This window comes from Salvia splendens, chromosome 2 (genome assembly GCF_004379255.2).
Source record: "Salvia splendens isolate huo1 chromosome 2, SspV2, whole genome shotgun sequence".
NCBI lineage: Eukaryota > Viridiplantae > Streptophyta > Magnoliopsida > Lamiales > Lamiaceae > Salvia > Salvia splendens.
This window is the reverse complement of record NC_056033.1, coordinates 27,216,292-27,230,544: the sequence shown is the minus strand read 5'-3', so window position 1 is coordinate 27,230,544 and position 14,253 is coordinate 27,216,292.

Sequence of the window (14,253 nt, the reverse complement as noted above, 5' to 3'; positions counted from 1 at the left end):
TTCCTAACCATATATACCCAGATATACACCCCTAGCCACTGGGACTGTGTGCGTGCAAGGCATAAGACGAGTAAAGCTCACTGGCCAGAAAGATGTACAAGAAAGCAGAATCCAACTGGGCAAGAGTGATTGAAGGCTCAAGGAAGAAAATCGACCAGGGAGTCATCCCAGGTCCAAAAAAAAAGAAGGAATAAGAGTGGCAAAGCCACAAGGGAAAAAGAAAAAGAAGAATAAGAACAAAAATGGTCAGAAAAACTTGACCACAAAAAAAAAAGAAAGAGAAGGAATAAGGGTGGCGATGCCACAAGAAGCTACTGACTAGTTGGAGATCAAAGCCAGAAGCGCCAGCCAAGAGAAGCAACAACCAAGAGCCCAAATGCACACAGCTCCCCCACATCAAATAAAGTAGAAATTTTTGAACCTTAGAGCCTTAGGAACATCCACCCCAAACACTACAACCAATAGCCCCGTTACAAACCTTAAAGCCCTTCAGTAGCTGCACGTGAGATCTAAGTCCGAAGCATCTGTGGTCTAGCATTTAGAGAGAACAGTCCTAACATTCCCGAAGAGGTATGAGTGACTGAGTGAACCTAGTGTTTGGCCGAAAGTTTGGGCGATCTTGACGAGCGGATATACTGACTGGGAGAGAAAAGGGGGGCGGCGGAAGTTCAAGGCTATCTAAGGCCGGATTGCACCTGATCCCGAGGGGAGGGATGGTTGAAAATATAGCCCAATTTCTGTGTTAATGTGTCTAAGTGTTTTAGTTTTCTTTTATGTGTTTGTCTTTTTTATGTGTTTTCTTTTTGTTTGTTCTTCACGCTTGAGGACAAGCATGTGGTAAGTGTGAGCAGTTTGATAAGTCGTATTCTAGGCCTTGGTTACTGGTCAGTATGATGTGCATAATTGGATTATATCTGCAAAAAAAACAGTTGCTTAAGTGTGCAGGTTGAGTGTTCTAGCCAGTAGGCAAAGCTTCGGATACTTCAGGTGAAAAGGGCGTCAGAACGATTACATACTGACCAGGATGCATGCCAAAAAAGGCTCGAGATAGAGAAGAAGGATAGCTGGGAAGATCAGCCGCAAGCAAGGGGGCAAAAGAGTCATTTCATGTTTGAAGTCTACCCTAAAAATCAAGGGAGGCCTCCCTATAAAAGGAAGCCACTTGGAGAGAGAATCAGAATCAATTAGTTAGTTAACTCCTACGCTTAGTTAGCAATCTCTCTTCGGTAGATCCCTCCTTCAGCATTATCCTTCGTAATTCTCGTTCCTCGCCACAGCCATGGTCACTTGAAGATCATCAGTTCGCCGGAGTTCCATTCTCTCGTTCCAGTCAGCGTGTCTCGCAGTGTCAACAGTTTCATCGCCCGGAGTGGCAAACAATCTTTATTTGCTTTCTTAGTTAATCGCATTCTGTTTTCTTAGGATTGGATTTGTTGCACTTTAAATATTTGCTTACTTTGAAGTCTTAGTTGTGATCCAAACGTTTTATTGAATATGAAGTTGTTTTCCAGCATCGGTTCATGTTTGCTTTCGCTTCTTTCTGCCTAGATAGCTTAGATCTAGCTGTTACGGTAATTTCCAGTGTGGATTCGCATGTTTTAACTTCTGTAGTTAATATCTCTGAGTTTGCAAGTCTAGATAGCTGTTAGATTTTAGATCTGAATTAGTTAAGTGTGAAAACCCAGTTTACGTGATTTCTGCCACCCTACATGTTGACCAGTAAGCTTAGTTGCAGTTTCAGTGTTTGATCTTTTGATTTGAAGTTTTAATCGTAGATCTGTGTTCTTGAAGTTATAATCTGTGTTTTTTTGGTGATTAATCTGGTTTTGCCGATCTGATTTGAGTTATGTTGAAGAAGACAACATCTCCATCCAAGTTTGGGACCACTTTTGCTTTTTTAACAACTTTTTACTTTTGTCCTTTACTTTTCCTTACTTTTCAGCTATTACTTTTCAGACCTGTAGGCCTAGTCACCTAACTACCTCTGTTCCTCTGATATTCTGTTTAACCTTTTATAGTAAACTAGTACTTTCCATATACTTCCTGAAAACCATGTTCCCCACTTTCCACGTACACAGCCGCCTGTCCAACACCTTTCCACCTCCTAGTCAGTAGAGTACCACCTTAAATTCCAGCCTAGATAAGTCTCAACCCAAAGCATGGTAGCTAACCAAACCTTTCCAGAATATCACCACAATTCCCAAAACGTATTCATCTCTGTGGGATTCGACCCTTACGTCCACTATACTAGCCAGTAGAAGTGGGTTGAGGATTATTGATACCAGGTTTAGGATTAGCAGGGACTTCCATACTGATCAATAGGATACACCATTTGCTTGAAACGACACCTGCACAAACCTGCTCTTTCAGTATGACTATGTGAGACATGAGCAAGATTGGTCTGATGACTTAAGTATGTGCTATGTGTGTGAAAGTGTTATGACGTAAGCATGTGATTATGGGAAGATGGCGTGTTTTACATGAAAGATGGAAATTAATGAGTTGTTTTGAGAATGTTGAAATTTTTTGAGAAAAGATGAGTAATCTAAAAATGTTGTTTCAAACATATATGTGAAGTGCATGAGTGTTTTGTTTGGAATGCAAATGTGTTATGAGTTTTGCAATATTAATGACTAGTTGTTCTAGTGGGAAAAATATTTATGTTGTGGAAAGTTGTTGGAACTTTTTGAAAAAAAAATATCTTTGAACTTTAAATGAAAATATGTTAGTTCTTTCTTTTGAGAAAATTAATTGATCAATGGAAAATGATGTGTTTATGAATTGTTCAAAAAAAAAAATGAGTTTCGACAAAAAAAAATTTACTTCGTTTGGAAAATTGAGATGTGGAAGTGTGAGGTTATGTATGTTATGAGGTGCGAGGTATGATGTGTTATTCTATGGAATGTTTTATACGAATGATGAAAGTTGATGCGAAATTACGATTTAGTTTGAGTCAAAACTTTTACCTTAAAAGTGAGATGTGGAAAATTTTTAGGAAAGTGTGAAAGTGTAAAGAAATTTTGTTTCAAAAGTTTTGAATGAAGTTCGAAAGTGTTTTGCTATGGGATGTGAAAATGTGGTGTGTTTATCTTGAGGTATGAATGACGTAAATTGAAGTAGATGATGATCTATGAGATGATGAATTGTGTTGTGAACTTAGAGTACCTAAAATATAAGCCTAGTTGACCGCGCGAATCGTAGTTCTAAGTTGAAAACTTAACAATTGCTTTTCCGAGCAATGAAACGTATGAGAATATGAGAGTTTAGGCAAACGGTTAAGTCAAGGTGTGAGACAAGAAGAACCGATACTAAGAGATATTTTCATGCAACGACGAGCGATCATACTCGTGATTTAAATTAGTATAGTGTAATCTTGCATAAGTGGCAACATGATGGAGATGATCTTCATACCCTGCTAAGGAGCACGAGGATGATAACAATGTCCTACGAGGATAGTTATTATGACATGCAAAGGATTTTTTTGAAGATATGGATTCCGATTATCATTATTAGCGGCAATGACATGAAGAATCTCAGCGTGGAATCCACAGTTCTTAGAGCGACGTTACCAGTCTCGGCTTGCGAAAGATGAACGAGGGAGTGTGACTCTAATAGCTAGAACAAACTATTCTAATCAACAGTTCTTACTTGGATTCTAAGAAGTTATCTCTCAGGACCTTTCAAATAGCCGTGAGCCACTGTCTATTTAACAATTGTTTCATTCATCCCTTGCAAGTGAGGCATATTATTTCTTTTCCACCATTGAGTCACAACTCACTTTCAGTTCTTGGAAAGTGGTGTTGCCTTCATAACTTCGGACACCTGGATTGATTGTAGTCTTCTTTGATCTATTATTTATACAACAATATTTTGACTTTGTGAGCCTTTGCTATTGAACTTCATTCCTAAGACTGCTTGCAGTTATGTCCTTCAATACGATCACGTTTCGCAGACATGTTTTCTGTGGGATATTTCTCTTGGAACTTTTGTTCAACTTTTCATTTGGTCATCATGTCTGTGTCAAGTTCTTTCTTACAGAGTGAAATTCTTTTGGTTCAGTTCCACTATATGTATCATTTCCATAATAGGACCTTTCTTTCTACAAAACGAAGTTAAGGCCTACATTTTGTACCTTGCCTTAACAAACTTAATACACTTGATTTTTTTTCAAAAGCCCCTTTGACTTTGGTTGTCTTTCACAAACTTATAAACCCGTGAATCTATCATTCCATATTAAGATTTTCGTTGAATCATGATCTGTACTGCTTTGTGACAACTGCCTACATTTCTCAATCCTTACGGAACTAATCATTTTTATCCTCAACTCTTTAAGTAATTATCCATTGATGTGTGGACCTTCCAAATTTGGTCGAGCAACTGAATTATCTTTTGGTAGCCTACTATGAGAATTGACATTTATTTGATTTCATCCCATATTCATGACTATCGTATGTTCTTTCAAGCTCTGTGGGGATGATCATAACCAATCGTTATATCGGTTCATATCCAAGTTAAGACTGTTTGACTAAAGTTTGTGTTAGGAGAGTTAAAAGTAGTATCTCGACTTTTACACATCATGCCTTGGAGAGCGTTGACATAATTTTGGGAACGGGTTGGCTTGCTGAGAACCACGCGACGATTCACTGTAAAGGGAGGCAGATTTCTTTTCAAGCCACGGGCAAAGAGCCGACCATCTTATATGGGATCTCCATGAACTGACGAACCTCCATAATCTCCGCATTGCAAGCAACCACGGTTATAAGAAAAGGGCGTCTGGCGTATCTTGTGTACTTGAACGGGGAGGAAAAGAAGGATTTGAAGGAGAAAGACGTGGCAGTAGTAAGTGACTTTACCGACGTGTTCCCTGAAACTATGCCTGGACCACCGCCTAACAGGCAAGTGGAGTTTACCATCGACTTAGAACTTGGATCTGCGCCAGTATCGAAAGCACCATACCGAATGGCCCCTAAAGAGTTGGCTAAATTGAAGATTCAGTTGCAAGAATTGCTCTATTTGGGATTTATTCGACCTAGTGTATCACCGTGGGGGTGCATGTATTGTTCGTTAAGAAAAAGGATAGAACGATGAGAATGTGCATCGACTATCGTGAGCTCAACAAGATGACCTTGAAGAATAAGTAGCCACTGCCGAGAATTAATGATTTGTTTGACCAACTTCGAGGAGCGGGCGTATTTTCGAAAATGGACTTGAGGTCGGGATATCATCAACTAAAGGTCCGACGAGAGGATGTGCCTAAGACTGCTTTTCGCACTTGTTATGGCCATTATGAATTTGTCGTGATGCCATTTGGGCTGACCAACGCCCCGGCCGTCTTCATGGACTTGATGAACCGAGTCTTCCACGAGTATCTCTACAAGTTCTTGTTAGTCTTCATCGACGATGTTTTAGTATACTCGAAGAACGAGGATGAACATGCATGGCATCTACAAACAGTGTTGGAAACGTTGCGAAAGGAGAAGCTTTATGCCAAGTTTAGTAAGTGTGAGTTTTGGTTGACTCGAGTGAACTTTCTTGGTCATATTGTGACGGCAAATGGAATTCAAGTAGACCCAGCAAAGGTGGAGGTCGTGTAGAATTGGAAATCGCCGAAAACGCCGAGTGAAATCTGCAGTTTCTTGGGATTGGCGGGATACTATCAATAATTCATTGAAGGATTCTCTAAGATTGCGAGACCGATGACGCAACTGTTAAAGAAAGGAATCAAGGTGGTTTGAACGCCAGAGTGCGAGGCGAGTTTCCAACTATTGAAAGAGAAATTGACTACAGCACCAGTCCTAGCGGTACCAGAACCCGACAAGGACTTCGCCGTCTATACTGACGCTTCGAAAGTAGGACTAGGATGCGTGTTGATGCAGGATGGGAAGGTGATAGCATATGAATTTTCCGACTCATGATTTGGAGTTAGCAGCCGTAGTGCATGCGCTAAAAATTTGGAGATACCATATCTATGGAGTGAGATGTGAGATTTATACGGATCATAAGAGTCTCAAGTACTTCTTTGAGCAGAAGGAGCTAAACATGAGACAACGACGTTGGTTAGAGATTGTGAAAGATTATGACTGTGGTATTCACTATCACCCGGGCAAGGCGAACGTAGTAGCCGATGCTTTGAGTAGGAAGAACCAATCTCAACTGGCTTATTTCCTAACGCAAGAGGAAGCGTTGATTCACGAATTCGACAAATGAGATTGGAAATAGTGAAAGTGCCCAAGACAGTAGAAGCGAGATTGGCGACGCTAGTGATTGAGCTAGATTTGAGAACCAAGCTCATAGAAGCCCAGCGACGTGATTGAGCTAGATTTGAGAACCAAGCTCGTAGTAGCCGATGCTTTGAGTAGGAAGAACCAATCTCAACTGGCTTATTTCCTAACGCAAGAGGAAGCGTTGATTCACGAATTCGACAAATGAGATTGGAAATAGTGAAAGTGCCCAAGACAGTAGAAGCGAGATTGGCGACGCTAGTGATTGAGCTAGATTTGAGAACCAAGCTCATAGAAGCCCAGCGACGTGATGAGAAGTTGGAATAATTACGTGCGAAGGTGAGAGCCGAGAAGCTTGATCATTACCGTGAGGAGGCGGATAATTCCTTGACGTACGATGGACGATTGTGTGTGCCGAGCGATGAGGCGCTAAAAGATGAGATTTTGAGTGAAGCACACGACACGCCATACGCTGCTCACCCCGGAAGAACGAAGATGTATCGAGTTTTGAAGCAACGTTTTTTTTGTGGAGTGGAATGAAAGGAGACGTGCGTCATATGTTGAACGATGTCTAGCATGCCAACAAGTGAAGGCCTTACACCAACGGCCATATGAGAAGTTGCAACCACTCGAAATTCCCGAATGGAAATGGGAGCATGTAGCTATGGATTTGGTGACGGGTTTGCCAAAGTCACAGAAGGGCAACACTGCGATTTGGGTGATCATCGATATGGCTCCGTATGAAGCCTTGTATGGCAGGAAGTGTCAATCCCCACTGTATTGGGATGAAGTTGGCTAGAGGAAGATGTTAGGACCTGACGCTATAAAGTAAATGACCGAAATTGTGCATCAAATCCGCGCAAGGATCAAGGAAGCTCAAGATAGGCAGAAGTCGTATGCTGACGTCCGTCGAACAGAAATCAAATTCGACGTTGGTGACAAAGTGTTCTTGAAAGTATCCCCGACGAAAGGAGTTGTGAGGTTTGGAGTGAAAGACAAGCTGAAACCGCGTTTTATAGGACCGTACGAGATTATCGATGAAGTAGGTCCTGTGGCTTACCGCTTGGCGTTACCTCCCAGTTTTGGGAATGTGCACAACGTGTTCCATGTGTCACAGTTACGCAAGTACGTGTTCGACCCCAAGCATGTGATTCATCAAGAGGAAGTGATCCTAACCCCCGACATGAGCTACGAGGAAAGGCCCGAGGCAATCCTAGATCGGAAGGTACAAGAGTTGCGAAACAAGTCAATAGCGTCCGTGAAGGTGTTGTGGAAACACCATGGTCCCGAGGAAGCCACGTGGGATTTAGAAGATAAATTGAAAGAAAAGTTCCCCGAGTTGTTTATGTGAGACGATCAAATTTCGGGACGAATATTCTGTTAAGAGGGGAAGGATGTAACATCCCAAAAATTTGTGATGTTTATTTAATAAATTGATTTGAAATTTCAATTATGAAACTTTTGTTTCTATGCGATTAAGTGAATTATGTGAAAGAATTATCGTGGGTGATGTGGAATGAAGTGGTTGATATTTTTATATTTTCCAATGTGGGGAAATAATTTAATAGGATCATGCATATATTTTTCCGAGCCAATTCATTGGAATTTTCGGCCCTTCCTAATTTTTGGAAATAGTATTACATTTCTTGGATTTAATTAATTGTTTTGGGATATTTATCCAAATTAAATCCAAACCAAATTATCCCTAATTTGTACAACACGGAATCCGAACTCTAACCTATTCTTTTGGAGTTTTCGAAAAATCCCCTATTTAATAGGAGGATGAATTATATTTCCTTGATTTAATTGGTGTCTTATTGATTCCCTTCTTTTTAATTAAATCCAATTAAATCATGTCACATTTTATTTCTTCACCCAAATTAAATTAAGAGTTGAATTATTCCTTGTGGCTAATTAAGTCAATTTCCCCCCCCCCCCCCCCCCCTCTATTTTGTAGAGGAGATTATAATTGTTACCTAATTTATGGGAGTCTTTTTCTATAAAGAAACTACCAAATTTAAATCATATTCTATTTAATTGAGGATTTAATAATTTTCTTGTGCACACTCCTTGAATTTTCGGCCCCCTCATTATTTTTCCTACTTGGAGATTTAATTTATTTTGTTCCCTTGTTTATTGAATATTCATTGTTTTATTTCTTAAATTGTGGATCTATTTCTCTCCAAGTAAATACCAAATAATTCCTTGTTAATTCCCAGCCATAAATTTCAAAAGTTATGCCTTCTTTCTAATTGTGGGATTTTAATTATTGGCCTCTATTTTATTCCTCCACAATTAATTAATTTTGTGGGATTAAACCTAGGACTATATAATCACCTAAACTAAACCCTAGCCCCCATTCCCTCAAAATTTTTGCCACTCTCCCTCTCTCTCTCACACGCCTCTCCTCTCCCACACACATTCTCTCCAAAAATCATCCATTCAATCCTTGTTCTTGCATCCGTTGAAGTTAATTTTCAAGAGTCTCCGACGAATCGCATCAATTCTTGTTTCTACCGATTCGTTTTCATCAAGAAAGGTATATTTGATTCACTTTCCCTCAATCTTTTCATATAATCCTTTTTCTTGAACCCTACATGCATATAGTGAGTGTAGGAATGATAGATCGCAAAATTAATCGGTGGGAAAATGTGTTTGCATGAGAACTTTGATAATTATACGATTTTGATTGAGTTTATGTGAAGTTTGATTTGAATCTTCGGTGAATGATGTGAGTTTATGTGCAAACATGATTATGATAACCTTTTTTAGCATGATTTTGTGTTATAAGCATGAAAATTTGTATTTGGATGATTGAGGAAGAAACCCTAATTTCGAATTTGTGAGCCTGAAATCTGTGACGTTCGAATAGCAGTTTCTGATGTGTAATTTACCTATCCAACGATCGAATTTTGATGTGAAAATTTTACTGAGTATATTTCAAGGTGTTTTCTGTGTCTCCTGTGAATTTCAGCTCTTTTTGTCGAAAAATGGATTTTTAATAAATGTTTGAAGTTGACTGCGCAATTCTCCCAGAAACTTGTGTTCTCGCCCAGAAAGTTTCGTATTCTATTTGACCAATCAAATGACCTTCGTTTGATGTGATTCTTGAACTAAATGAACATTTCAAGTGTCTTCTGAGTCGTGTAAAAAGTTCAGCCTCATTGGACATCGGATAAATTTATGGTGAATTTTTCAAATGAACTGCGCAATGCTGCCAGAATTTTTATGTTCCGACCAGAGAATTGTATAAATGTTTTGACTGACCAAATGCCATTATTTGAGTATGAAACTTTAACTGGGTGAACTTGAATGTGTCTAATATATTGTGACCAAAATTTAGCTTCATATGAGGTCGGATGAATATTTTGTGATTTTTACAAACCAACCGCGCAGCTCTGCCAGTTTTGTTGTTATGTGAAAATATCACTTGTTGCTAAGTTTGATGAACTACTATATGATGCATGTCTGATTTGGGAAAGTATACTATGACGTGATTATGTGTGACACGTTGAGAAATATTATGGCATGTTTTTCCTTATGTCGATGAATGATGGGATGGGTAATTTAAGGGAAACGATAAAAATGAACAATAGGACATGCATGATAACATAAGTTTATGGAAAGCTGATTGTGTTGTCGTTGGCAAGGGTGATTGAGTATACGTGAGCTCGAGGAACGAGAGTTGCATAAGTTGAAATTGTGTTGTTAAGCAATCGAGGTGGGCTTTCTTTTCAAACCTTTTTATTTTCCGGAAATACGGTGTGGTGTTATAAGGGTGGTTTAACTTGTTATGTCATGCCATGTTATTTTATTTGTGAGATTGTTGCCTGATGCCTAGTTCGTCTGAGCTTGCTCCGTTAGGCTATATGGTTGTGTTGTGAAACGAATTCGGGTCTGAGTAGGGCCGTAAACCCTATCAGGCTGTGTACACTGGTGGGATCGTGAGCCGTCCTTGCTAGTCGGCCGGTCTCCTGGGCGAATAGTGTGGCCACACTTTCGTCGCACTGTGATATGATGATTGTGATTGATGGAATGATGTGAAAAGTGGGGAGATAAATTGTCTGGCCTGACTTGAAATGTTTTTGTGTTCTCGTGATATTTCTTACTACATATAAAACTCAAGATCACTGGTATGGATGACATAACTAATATAAAATGTTTTCGGCATGAGCCCATTGAGTACAACAAGTACTCAGCCCTGCATATTATTTTTCTTATGTGCAGGTTGAGCGGGATGTTGCGGAGGATGTTGAGTTGGCCTTAGGATGCGTTGTGTCTTCATACATAGGCGTTATCCTTGACTCTCTTTAAACCTTATTTCCGCTGCTATGTTTTTTTTTAACTATGTTTCACTGCTTTAATCTTTTCCGTACTATGTTTGAGTATGGTTTGGTTGTGTCAGGCTTGAAACGAGTATTTACAATGTTACTTGAAAATGATGTCTCCCGCTCTTTAAACTAAATGTTTTCTTAGGAGTTGATTTAGTTTTAATATTTATTGTTTCTCCGCTGCTTCTTTTAAAAGTGTTTATCATAAGTCGTTTTATTTAATAGTAAAATTATAACTTTAAGCTTCTTTAAAACAAAAAAAAAGTTTTTCATCCTTTAAGTTAATTAAGTTTTCATAAAAGGCTATCCTTGCATGTTGTATCACGATCGCCGCGTTTGTAGTACCCCTAGTATGGGCGGTCGTGACATATAGTAACCATCTACTTTCCACATGTCCCTGAAACACCTTGTCCCCCACTCTCACGTACACAGCCACATGTCAATCACTTTCATACCACCCAGTCAGTAGAGTACTGCCTTTAATTCCTGTCTAGGTAGAATCTCAACCCAAACGTGGTAGCTAACCAAACCCTCCAGATTATCACCACAATTACCAAAGCGTATCCATCTCTATGGGATTCGACCCTTACCTCCACTATACTAGCCAGTAGAAGTGGGTTGATGAATTTCTTTGACGCCAGGTTCAGGTTGGCTGGGACTTCTATCCTGATCAATAGGATACATCCTTGCTTAACACGACACCTGCAAGCCTGCGAAGCTTCATCAATGTGTGTATCTCAAGTTTGGCTATCTCATACCAAACAGTGTGTTTACAAACGTGGGATATGTGTCTGTACAAACAGACATATGGATGTGATTACTAACTCCAACCTTAAACATGATATTGGAGGTTACAATATTGTAACCTATGTTAGGCCATCATGGAAAACAAACGAACCCTTAGTGGCTAAATTCTCGAGCACAAGGGAAGTGCACAACAAATTGGCGAAAGATAGTTAATGTGCTACATTATTACTTGGACATTTTTGGGATATCAAGAATAAGGTTGTTTTCCAATGCCTCAATCTGGAATAGGAGTTTGAAAAAAAATGTTGTATTGGCACCTCAGCATGTGGACTCGGGGTTGGTGCTGCGATTTTCCTTCTAATCTGGACAAATTCTTGATAATTTGGAGGAAGCCAGAAAGTGGGAAGGTTCATGAAAACCTGAGGCTAGGTAGTAAGCTTTTCGTGGCCTTCTTGACAGTGGTTTTATGGCTCCTTTCATTTGCGTGGTTTTCTCATTCAAGTTAGTAAGCTCATTCTCGTTCTCATTCAAGTTATCATTGTTCTCTTTCATGTTCAAGTTACCTTTGTTCTCGTTCACGTTCACGTTATGTTGTTATCATTTCTTCCTATTCCCTCATTTGTCGGTTCTAGATCTACTACTATTACTATGTCACTTTCTATACAAGTGTCACGATCTGTCTCTTGACGTCTGAAGTTTGCCTTTACCACTCATAACATAGTGATTTCCATGTTTCTCGAGGAGAGTCAACTCCTTCTTTTGTCCAAAACGCAACCATCAAACGGCGACAGTGGAAGCAGGAATGACGGGAATCTCTTTGGGCATTGATGCAAGTATGACTCTTTATCATGCATTGACCTCTAGTGGAGGGCGTCGATTTGTTGGTTCAGAGGACATGCATCTTTGAAAACAAAGCATGATTTCAAGTACATATCTAATACACTAGTAATTCTAGTCCTAGTAGTAACATCGTATAGTTTTTGTAATTGTTCAGCTATGTCCGCATACACAAAGCCATTATATTATTTATTTTAAATCAAATATCATGTCATCACAGCAACACTCTAAATTTGTTCTTGGTGAGAAGTATTAACGAATAAAGTTTCAGCAACGCTCAAAGTTTGTAGTTCTAGGCACAACTAGGCACATGTATAATTCTAGGCCACATTGTTTAGTATACAATATTTGAATTCAAATAAGGGTCAAATAGTAAACCAAAATGCTGATTTTGACCTAATAGAATTATGGACTGACAAATTTATCCCTCCAAGTGAAAAGATGAAATGCTGGATTAATGTGTAAAATCAAGTCTATTTCTTAGTACACTTTTCAATGCACAAACAAATCTTACCTATATGACAAGATTTTAATTCTTTCTCAATTGATATGAACAGTGCGGGCCAACCCCCAATTGTAAGGCCTCCATCAATTAATTAGTGAAAGGTGAACAACCATAATTCTCCCAATTGGACCAAGAATTGCCCAATTCTTACATAGTGAACACACCCTTACTTCACGATCGCTCAAATTACTATAATTCAATTGTAAAATACTGTTAACATCAACCATTTTTCATTTTGTATCCAAATATTTCGCAATTAAAAACACTATTGAAATATTAGTAAAACATTAAGTTATTTTTTGATTATATAATATAAAAAACAACTTTACCAAATTTATGGTACTTCTCATACATGTCTTAGACCAATCACCACGTACATACACAAATGTACAACAAACACCACACAATTTAATAGTAGCAAAAGTACAAAAATGTACTGAATAAAAAAAGTGAAAAAGGGTAAAAATACTTAGAAAATGCAAAAATCATTCTGATGATATTATTTCAAAACTTAAAAACGTATAATAATATTTTTTAAAAATAAGATCATCATTTCAAAACTTAAAAACGTTTACATAATAATATTTTTAAAGAATAATAACTGCAAATAAGTATAGGCCTCTCTTTTTAAAAGCCATGATTTTAGTTAGATACTACTCCCTCCGTCTCATGCTACTCGCTCTTTTCATTTTAGGCCGTAAATTTGGGATTGATTTTTTTGTGTAATTAAAAAAGAATTTTAGGTGTAATGAGACATCACTTAATAAAAGAGGTCTTAACTTAAACTAACATATTAATTAAATGCATTAATTCTAACTTAAATTATAAATAGTGTAAGGACTTTGTGACGAGCCGAAAAGCAAACGTGCGAGTAGCACGGGACGGAGGGAGTATTAGGTGATCAAGTGGGATAATATTATATTTTAAACTTATGAGCACTTGAAATATTTTTTTTACATTTGCCGATTTTATTGTTGAATATATGTACTCTTACAACAGCAAATGAACTGTATGATATTCAAATGAATAGCATTGCTATGAAACTCTAGATGCAAAATTTGAACACGCAAGTGAAAAGCTTGTCCCCCTTTCATATCAATGACATGACATATGCAATACAAAAATACTTATAAAAGTGTTTTTGTTCTGATAGTATTATAATTCCTTTTACTATTATACTATTTCCGTTCCATATAAATTGAATTATTTTTTCATTTTTAAAAAATTGCAAGATAATTGAATTATTACTCCCTCCGTCCCGTTTTAGCAGTATCCACTTTAACTATTTATTATCATTTGCAAAAAAATAACTGGAACTGCTAACGCGGGATGAAGAGAGTATTATTTTTGCAAAAAGTAATACTTATTTTTTTAATTCTATTTTCATCTCTTCTCTTCCTTTAGAACACTAATTATCTTTCTTTATTTACGTGCCAATAAAAGGTACTCCATCTGTTTCATATTAATAGAGTCATTTTTCTATTTTGAAAAATTTCAAATTAATTGAGTCATTTCTATTTTTTAGCAAAAAATAATTCTTAATTTTACTTTATTCTCTCTTTATCTCTCTAACTTTATTAGCTCTTACTTTTTTCACTATCCATTTAACACA